The sequence below is a fragment of the Portunus trituberculatus genome, chromosome 17 (genome assembly GCF_017591435.1).
Source record: "Portunus trituberculatus isolate SZX2019 chromosome 17, ASM1759143v1, whole genome shotgun sequence".
Taxonomy (NCBI): Eukaryota; Metazoa; Arthropoda; class Malacostraca; order Decapoda; family Portunidae; genus Portunus; species Portunus trituberculatus.
Window position 1 is genome coordinate 16200348 of NC_059271.1, and position 10000 is coordinate 16210347.

Genomic DNA, 10000 nt, shown 5'->3' on the forward strand with positions numbered 1-10000 from the left:
GACGCTATTTCCTGGTTGGGAGGGCACGGACTATAATGGATGGATGTATGTATAGATAAATAGATAAAATCCAGAATTGTTAATGAAATGAAACTTAGCTGAGGCTATGATAAGATGCAGCATCAGCAGATTTCGCTCCCCGCCACGTGCGTGGTGTGAGCCACGGCGGCGTAGGTGTTTTTTTTAGGAATTAGCACTGAGGGTGCAGAGCAGGGCTTATCGCAGGCGGATGGGACGTATCACCAGTGCGATACAACTTGCAGCATGGCATGTCCCTCTGCACGACCTTCAGCATCCCACTACTAGTTGTCCCTGTGTTACATCCTTGCCCACTCCCGCCTCCCGCAGCCCACTACGCGTGTCCTTGGCCTCTCCATCACGCTGGAAACATTGTCATTGAACACCGCCCCGCACGGCAGGCTGCTGATTCTGTGCTGCACCTGGATTCACACCAACACTAGTAGCACCCTACATGCGGTAGGCGACGTGGCGGACCGCACACTCGTCCAGACCCGGGGTGTGTAGCCACAAGTGGATGTGGCGTGTGGTGCGGCTTGTTCCCTTCCCTCCTGCCGCACATTACCTGCGGCTGCATTATTATCACAACCAAATCATGTGGCGGGTCCGAGCAACTCCCTCATTGGCTGGCAGCCAGCACACCTGTCATGACGTCACAACAGCTGCCGCCACAATTATAGGCGTTGTCCTCCCTGATAACACGGCGCGTGCGGCGCGGTTCTGCTCTGTCCCTTCCATGTTCCTGTTATGTCCTTGCTGCGGATCCTGAGGGTGGGACACCACTCACCACAACTCGTGGTGTTACAGAATGCTCGTACTTACTGTAGGATTATGATTCTGCAGTCTGTGAGCGTGACACAACCAGCTTCCAGGGAGCAGCTTCCTCTCTCAGCTATCCTGCGGGTTCTTCACCCCACGGACTGGTCTTCCCCTCTCCCTCTCCCTCTCCCCACAGCGCTCCACCACTCCCGCATGGTGTAAGTGAGCGAGAGTGGTGGTGGTGGGTGGTGGTGGTGGTGGTGATGGTGGTGCGACACTGAATAGCAGTGATGCGAGTTGTAGCAGCGACGATGATTGAAATGAGTGATGGTGTTGATATTGAAAAAAATAAATGAAAAGTTTGTAAAGTTTAGCATAGTATGTGTGAGAGAGAGAGAGAGAGAGAGAGAGAGAGAGAGAGAGAGAGAGAGAGAGAGAGAGAGAGAGAGAGAGAGACCAACCGACCTTCACCTTAACTGGCATTTCCTGAGTGGTAGTAGTGGTGGTGGTGGTGGTGGTGGTGGTGGTGGTGATGATAATAGTGAAAGAAACACAATTGTAGGTGTAATTTTCACAGTGTGTGTGTGTGTGTGTGTGTGTGTGTGTGTGTGTGTGTGTGTGTGTGTTGTGGGAGATAGATTTTTAGATAACCCCCTCCCCCCACACACACACCTATTCTAAATTCACCTCACCTCATCTCACCTCACCACAAGCCAATCGACTATGGTGACCCATTTCAATGTTTCTGAGTAAGGTAGTCACAAAATAGAGGCGGCATTTTATTATTATTACAGCTGTTGGTGGTCTGAAGGAAGTGTGTGTGTGTGTGTGTGTGTGTGTGTGTGTGTGTGTGTGTGTGTGTGTGTGTGTGTGTGTGTGTATGGGGGTAGGGTAGGGGTTCTTGATGCAGTACCACATCTTTCATTGATCTGCGACGCTTTGGTCTACTGTCACTGTTTCTCTCTCTCTCTCTCTCTCTCTCTCTCTCTCTCTCTCTCTCTCTCTCTCTCTCTCTCTCTCTCTCTCTCTCTCTCTCTCTCTCTCTCTCTCTCTCTCTCTCTCTCTCTCTCTCTCTCTCTCTCTCTCTCTCTCTCTCTCTCTCTCTCTCTCTCTCTCTCTCTCTCTCTCTCTCTCTCTCTCTCTCTCTCTCGTTTATGGGTGTATATAAGTAGACCAGTCTGAATGTCAACACGATGTGGCGCCGTGCCTGTGTTCCGGTGAGTGAGTGTCTTGCAGGGAGTGCCTCTCATTGGGCTTCGCACGCATCCCACAACACCATTCTTGAGCTTCACGTCGCTGCATGTAATGATCACTTCAATATTATAAAGATCTTCACAAGAGTTCTGATGTTCACTATCATGTATCGTTTTCGTTACACTTTACGTAGAACAGCTTGCCTATAATTTAATGTCTTTTGTACGGGATTGCCACACACCAGCCAGTGGCGCCCGACTGGGCATTACGCAACACCAGCGTGGAGTGGCGGGGCGGTGGGCGATGGGGAAGGTGGAGTAGGAGCGGCTGGGTGGTTCGGGCTTCCTTAGCCTCTCTTCCCACAGCCTCTACTTTATATGCCATTTGTTTGATAGAGCCAATTTAGCACAAACCGGTAATGGCGAGGCGTTCTACTAGTCTCTATCTTATCGCGATAATTGAATTGAGTTGTGGGTAGTCTACATCTCTGGTAATGGCCTTGGCCGGGCCCAGAATACCTCTATCCTGGGCCACCACAGACGCCGCCTCGCCGACGCCCTACCTCCTCCCAGTGCCTCACTCCAACCTTACGCCTCATCGTCGACTTCCACCTGAACTCCACTTCCCCGTCTCTTGCCTTAACTCCCCCTCATCACAATTACTTCTTTCATACGTCTCTGCCTTTCACAGCGACCTTTGCTCAGCACCACCTTGCTCCACCAGTCCTCCTCACTCCCACCCTGGCGCCACTAACTGATTGTTGCCCTTCATCCTTCAAACATTCTTTCCCTTCATTATCGTGCTTTGAGATTAGCGATGCTCTCTCTTTTTTATGTTACTTGAATTGCGACTCGTAAAGAGAGTTATGTGTCAATCTAATCACATATGTATTCAGACCTTATCGTGAAGTCTTCTTGGTTGTGTAAACACCTCGAGTCGTAGATTCCACAAATGATTATCCTTATCTTGCTTGTTTTATGGTAGCTTCAAGACGTTACTTTCATAAGTAAGTCGAACAACTGGTGGGGCAGGAGCCACTGAGCGTTGTGGGCCCGTAGGTACTGGCGCTGCACGGTCTGTATTAAAAAAAAAAAAAAAAAAAAAAAGTAAGGTTTGGAGCTCAATGATGTAGACTTGAGTAATGAGAGAGAGAGAGAGAGAGAGAGTCGTCGGCGCCCCACATCCACCACTCCTCATCCACACCTTTTCCACATCATTCCCCACAACACGCCGGGTCCGCAACACCCCGTCGCCCCTCTCACTACCCATCCAGACACGCCCGTTACCCACGCCCTTCCTGGAGAGAGTCAGGGTGTCGGGGAGACCTTGAGGGGGGAAGATAAAGTCACACAGCATGACATGACCAGCACCACCACCACTACCTCTGTCCGTCACCACACCACGCCCTGACGGAAGTGAAGTTACCATAGAGAACTGACCAGAGAAAAGTGAAGTACTCTCTCTCTCTCTCTCTCTCTCTCTCTCTCTCTCTCTCTCTCTCTCTCTCTCTCTCTCTCAACGATTGCAAGAAGAGGTGTGAAAAGCTAAAGTGAAGGAAGGAAGGAGGAGGAGGATGGCCACGTACTAGAAGCTAAGGTGAGAAGGAAAAAAAAGTATTAGGTCTAGGTGGAAGAAAAGACATGTAGTAGGGTGCGGAGGGGCATGGGGTGGATGGATGAGAGTGGTGGGGGACAGAGCCGGGGCCTGGATAGCGCCGGCCCGCCCCTCATTTCCGCCTCAAGCCCGTGTCATGCTGCCATTTCCGATCGTTCACTCTGACTTATGAGGTAATTACTGCCGCGCCTCGACGGATCACTAGTTTCTTCTGTTCGTGAAATTCTGAGGCTCAGTTGACATTATTTTTTGTTCCTCTTCTATTTTTTGTCGTTTATTCCTAGAGAGAGAGAGAGAGAGAGAGAGAGAGAGAGACTCACTTTTTTTCTCAATCTAAAAGTCGTAGTTACGCCGGTTAAGAATTAAATTTAGTCTCTCTCTCTCTCTCTCTCTCTCTCTCTCTGGTATATTAATGTAGTTGTCCAAGTTTGACGACGGTCCATTTGACACACTCGTAGTAAAATGGCGATGTACCAAAGATAATGTTATATACTGACGTGCCGCGCCCGCACGCATATGCACACACACACACACACACACACACACACACACACACACACACACACACACACACACACACACACACACACACACACACACACACACACACACACACACACACACACACACACACACACACACTCACTCACTCTCACTCTCTCTCTCTCTCTCTCTCTCTCTCTCTCTCTCTCTCTCTCTCTCTCTCTCTCAAGGCTGACAAACAACGCTGATAGTAATTAATCGTGATAATTCTAGAAAACAATAATGATAATTGTAAGACACAGATTGCTTCGCCAGGACCGAATTTAGAACAGCGAGTATCAATCAGCAGCCGGCAGAGTCTCGCGGTATCTTATCAATCCGCTCTCAATACGCGCCACCTTCACCCCTGCAGGTAAATACTATTACGTGCCCGCGGGGGTGACGGGTATACTGGGACGTGCGGGGCTGGGTGACCCTTGACGGTGACCCATTAAGAGGTGGTGTAGGTCTCTGGCAGGTGAAAGGTGGCTCTCAGGTGTTTGACTCTCGTGTTGAAAGGAAGGTAATTGGCGGTGGTAGCGATGCGTCTTTGTTGAAGGAATTGCATCGAGTTGTGTGATAGTGATAGGTTGTGGTGGTGATGGTGATGGCGGTATTGCCATGGTGATGGTGTCTCTGAATTATGAAGGTTATCTGTTTTGCTTGCTCAAGGTATTGATGGTGATGGTGGTGTTGCTCTGTGTTTACAAGTAGAATAGAGTGACCAAGTAGAATGTTGGTAGTATTAAGTGATCAGTAAATTTTCCAGGAAGTGTTGTTTTATCGTTTATTCTTATTTGGGTGCAATGCGGCGCACAAAGGGACGCCGCGGGAGACAGGGCGAGCAAGCATGGCGTGGACCACTGTACGGCATGAAGAGGCTCATGATTGTAACGAGATCGTGAAAAAGGGTGAGAATGTGGGACCCACCGGCTATTGGCTAGTAAGGAAGAGGAAGAAGAGGAAGAGGAAGAGGGTGTGCGTGGATGAGACGAGGTGGGCGCGGCGGGGGGCCACCTCACAGTCCACCTCTCGGTGTTTACACCTCCATCACCCAACAACAATCACGCGCACCGCTTTGTGCGCCAAGATATTGTGAAGGGACAATACCCCGGGAGGCAACATTGTTAGCCGCCCGGAGCCATCTTCATCACCACCTTTGCCGGGAGGGGCCGCCCGCACCTGGCCGTCACAAAGCAGCAGTCGTGTGGCGCCGCGGACGCCCTGCACAATGTTCTCTTTTCTGTCACCATTTGCAATGATTACGACGGCGCCTGAGCCCTGGTAATGGAAAATTATGAGGCGATGGAGGTGCGGACTGTGATGCCTAGTGCAAGGCTCCCAGGCTGGACCGCCTCCCCCACGGGGCCATCCTGCCCGCAGATTACTTCCTCAGGACTTCCCAGAGTTGTGTCCTTGATTCTGTTCTGTTTGGCTTGTTTTGCGGCATTACTCAGACATTCCCCTGGAGCTGTGAATTTCCGCCAGTTTTCCTCGAGTCCAGGCAGTCTTTGCTGTAGCTGCTGCTGCTGCTGCTGCTGCTACTGTCCGTCTCGCAACGCCGCCTCTAGATCGTCGCAGTGGATTTATTTGAAGCATTTTTACAAATCCTGTTTTACAATCCTTATTTGTCTTACCATTTTCCTTCTCCTGGCCGTAATCCTCGTGTCCTCGCGTCTCAACAATGAATTCACCGAAGGCAATGTTCAGTAACAAAGGCGAGCAGCGGGTGGCAGGTGTGCTGGCCCGACACTGCCACGGCAAGGAGGGGCGGCACGACTCCCAAGGGTTCTCTCCTCCTCCTCCTCCTCCTCGTGTTTATCCTGCCTCCTCATCATCTTTGCCATAGTCTTCCCATCATTCCCTAATGGCACGAAGGGAGAATGATACCTCAGTCCTCAAAAATTCTCTCTCTCTCTCTCTCTCTCTCTCTCTCTCTCTCTCTCTCTCTCTCTCTCTCTCTCTCTCTGTGATTATCCCTTGTTTAGATTTTTACATTACATTTTTGCTTCTTGCTCTATTATGTTTTTCTTCCCCTCCCAACAATTTTATTCGCGAAATTTTTGGCTATTTTCTGCTTGCGTACAATTTTTTGGTTCATTCGTCTAGATTGTTTACTCAAAACTCACCGCATTTCTCCTCTGTTGCTTTGAAGCGGTCACTTGCCTGGTTCATATACCGTTGTGTTTTTTGTCCACCGCCGAAACTAACTGTTGCAAACTTTAATCATCGAATTATTCACGAGTTTTATCTGTGTGTGTGTGTGTGTGTGTGTGTGTGTGTGTGTGTGTGTGTGTGTGTGTGTGTGTGTGTGTTTAAACCATCTGGAGTGTTCTGTTTTTTTTCCTTTATATTCTCTCTCTCTCTCTCTCTCTCTCTCTCTCTCTCTCTCTCTCTCTCTCTCTCTCTCTCTCTCTCTCTCTCTCTCTCTCTCTCTCTCTCTCTCTCTCTCTCTCTCTCTCTCTCTCTCTCTCTCTCTCTCTCTCTCTTTTATGGTGTGTGCTTTGCTCAGCATCACGGCATATTGGTCATTGTCCCCACCACGACAGTGTGCTCACCTTGCCTCGTCTTGTTAATGCTGTCGTGGCAGTGTTGTGTTTCAGTGGCGTGAGCCGGGCCGTGCATCCGACATGGGGCGGGCCGGCGGTGGGGTGTTATAAAAAGCTTAATGAAGGATTTTGGTGGCTGGGATGGCTGTTAATGGACGGCTTCTGGCCATTTACGGGACGGTGTAATTAGTGTTGGAGGCCGGCCCGGTAGAAGGGAGGCCACAGGGACTCCCCCGTCACAAGGACCACTCTTCGCCCGCCGGCCAGCGCTGCTCGCCACGCCAAGTGTCAACAAATCGAAACTAGTTGTCGGATCGATGCAGGGGTGGTGGTGGTGGTGGTGGTGGTGGTGGTGGTGGCAGTGCTGTTGTTGCTGCTGCTGCTGCTGCCGTTGTTTTATCACTGTAGGTCATCCGCTGCCGCTTGTTGATGGTGATGCTGCGTTTTTTTTTTTTTTTTTTTTTTTTCACGTTTTTGTGTCCTGAAGAAATGTGTGTGTGTGTGTGTGTGTGTGTGTGTGTGTGTGTGTGTGTGTGTGTGTGTGTGTGTGCGCGCGCGAGGGCAGTGAGTCATGGGCCTAGCCTCCCCACGTCATCTCATCCAATTATCCCCATCTCTTCCACTTCTCCCTTCTTTACCCTCCTTCCTCCTCTCCCTTCTCTTTACTACCCTCACTCCTAAACGACCCGCGACGCCGCCTCATCGGCGCCGCCTTCAGAGCATGGCTGTTCGTCATCTGCTCCATTGCAGCACAGTGCCGATCAACTCTTCACGGGGGAGGCAGGGTGCCTGTCCACCGTCACCACCACCTAGGGAGGCCGCGCGTACTTCACCTCCACAGCAAGGCAGTCATGACGTAAAGGAAAAAAGTACATCGTTGCCTTTGTTGAGAAGAGAAGAGTTAATTTGTTCCTGCCAACGACAAGAAAAACGTCAACAGCAACAGTAACAGCAGCTTACTCACACACACACACACACACACACACACACACACACACACACACACACACACACACACACACACACACACACACACACACACACACACACACACACGTCAGCGCTTGCCTCCTCCCCCTTGCCTGCCGAGCGAGAGAAAGGAGAGGGGAAAGGGAAAAAGGGGAGAAGTTGAGGATCATTTGAGGAAACAGTTTCTCCCTGACGCTGTAGCCGTCGACAGTGGAGCAGCTAGGTTGTTCAATTTCCATTTGTTCCGCACCATTTCGCTCCGACCGGCTTGTTTACCGGGCGGATAGTGCGGCAACTTTGCGCGCGCCAACTCCAGCACCGCGTCCGTTTCCCCAACCGAGGGAAGCCGACAAGCCGTGGTCGGTGGGATGTCAATTTGCTGACGGGCTTTACGCTGAGTGCCAAATGTGTCCTACGAGTGCCATGGCTCTCAACTGGCCTCCCTCACTCCTGGGGAAAGTATAGAAGGAAAGTTAGAGGGTGCCAGAAGGGGGGGTTGTAACTGTAGCCGGCGGGGAGGTGGAGGCTGCGTGCGGATGAGGTTATGGACGGTCCCAGCCAGCAGCATTATCGAGGACTTGCGGGCTTGGCGGGAAATACGAACCTGGATTGGTAAGGATTTGGGGGATGGTGCTCGAGAGAGATTTAACTGTTTGATCGGGACTCCAGCAGCAGATTCCCATATTTAAGGGAATTTTGAAGAGGAGGGAAAGAGGTGACGGCGCTACAATTTTGGTGGATGTCAAGTGAAATGGTCTTACTTCTCTAACACTTGAGTGGTGATGTGTGTGTGTGTGTGTGTGTGTGTGTGTGTGTGTGTGTGTGTGTGTGTGTGTGTGTGTGAAGCCGTTACGAATCCTTGTGTGATAATAGTGCAGGAGGAAAAAAAGGAGAGGAAGTGGGAAAGAGGAGGAGACAGAAGAATCAGAGTATACAAGCAAGAAGAAGGAGAAGAAGAAGAAGAAAAGGGACTTGGTAAGTGTGTAAAGAAGCAGTAAGCGTGTGTTGCGATCTCGACAAGGTGGTGAGGAGAGAGAGAGAGAGAGAGAGAGAGAGAGAGAGAGAGAGAGAGAGAGAGAGAGAGAGAGAGAGAGAGAGGAAAAAAATCTATATGCTTGTAGTAAGTTTTAACCAGGTTGTTGCTTTAGGGGAAAATTGTGTGAAGGAACTTTGCTCTCTACCCTTCATCATAGTATCTTGGCTTCTTCTTCTTCTTATTATTATTATTATTATTATTATTATTATTATTCTTATTCTTATTATTCTTCTTATTATTATTATTATATTTTTTCGTCGGGATCCTTGAGGTCGTCATCACCATCTTCGATTTTTCGCTTCCTTTTCCGCATCGTTCGGTTCTCCCTCTCATACTCATCCAGCCGTCCCCTCACTGTCCTCTTCTCACTCCCTGCCTTTTCGCCACTCTCCTCCATCGGTCCCTCTCTTTCCACCCCTCTATCTACTATCCCTCCCCTCCTTTTTCACTCCCATCCCTTCTCGGTGCTCGAATCCACTCTTTAGCCCTCCCTCCTTCTCCCTCTCCCTCTCTCCCTGTCACCCAACTCTCACTCACCCAACTGTATGACATATTCACGCTCTCGAAAATAGAAAATCCATGGGAAAAGAATGACAGTGGAAAATTGGATTTGAAATTCATTTGTTTTCAAGTGGATGGGTCGGGGGACGAGGCAGTGAGGTACATCATTGGTAAATAATTTCCCGCGCGGCCCAAATGGTGACAGCGGCGACACATGTAGCTAATAGGCAAGTTCAGGAGGTGAGTGTTGCGGCCCCGTGTCAGGAGGCTTGTGTATGAGAGAGAGAGAGAGAGAGAGAGAGAGAGAGAGAGAGAGAGAGAGAGAGATGGGTAGGTGTATGTGTGTGTATATTGTTCTCTGTCTTTCTCATTGTATATGTCGGTATGTGTTTGTCTGTTCTCATTACTCCCTAATACCAATCCCTCTCCCCTCTCCCCTCTCCCCTCTCCCTTGTCCCTGTCCCTGCTCATGTTGAGTCATCGATGCGTAGGTGTTGATGTCGCCCTCGCTCCCGTCCGCCCCAAGGCTACGAGAGAGCATGGGTGTGGGCGTGGGTCCTGGTTGGTGGTGTGGATTGTTCTTATAGCAAATTATCAATTCTGTTCTTGTTTTTAAGCAGTGTATGTATGTTCTACAGACAGAGGATCACATTCATGTATTCATTATTCATTTATGTATTTGTGTTAGTGGCAAAAAAGTAGCTGTGTCTGCTCCAGTTTTTACTCATTCATTGATCGTGTTGCAGTTGATTTCTTTCTGATAATGTGTGTGTGCGTGTGCGTGCGTGCGTGCGTTGTCCTATTGATCTTAATGTCTGTTTTTTCTTTATTCCAGGTA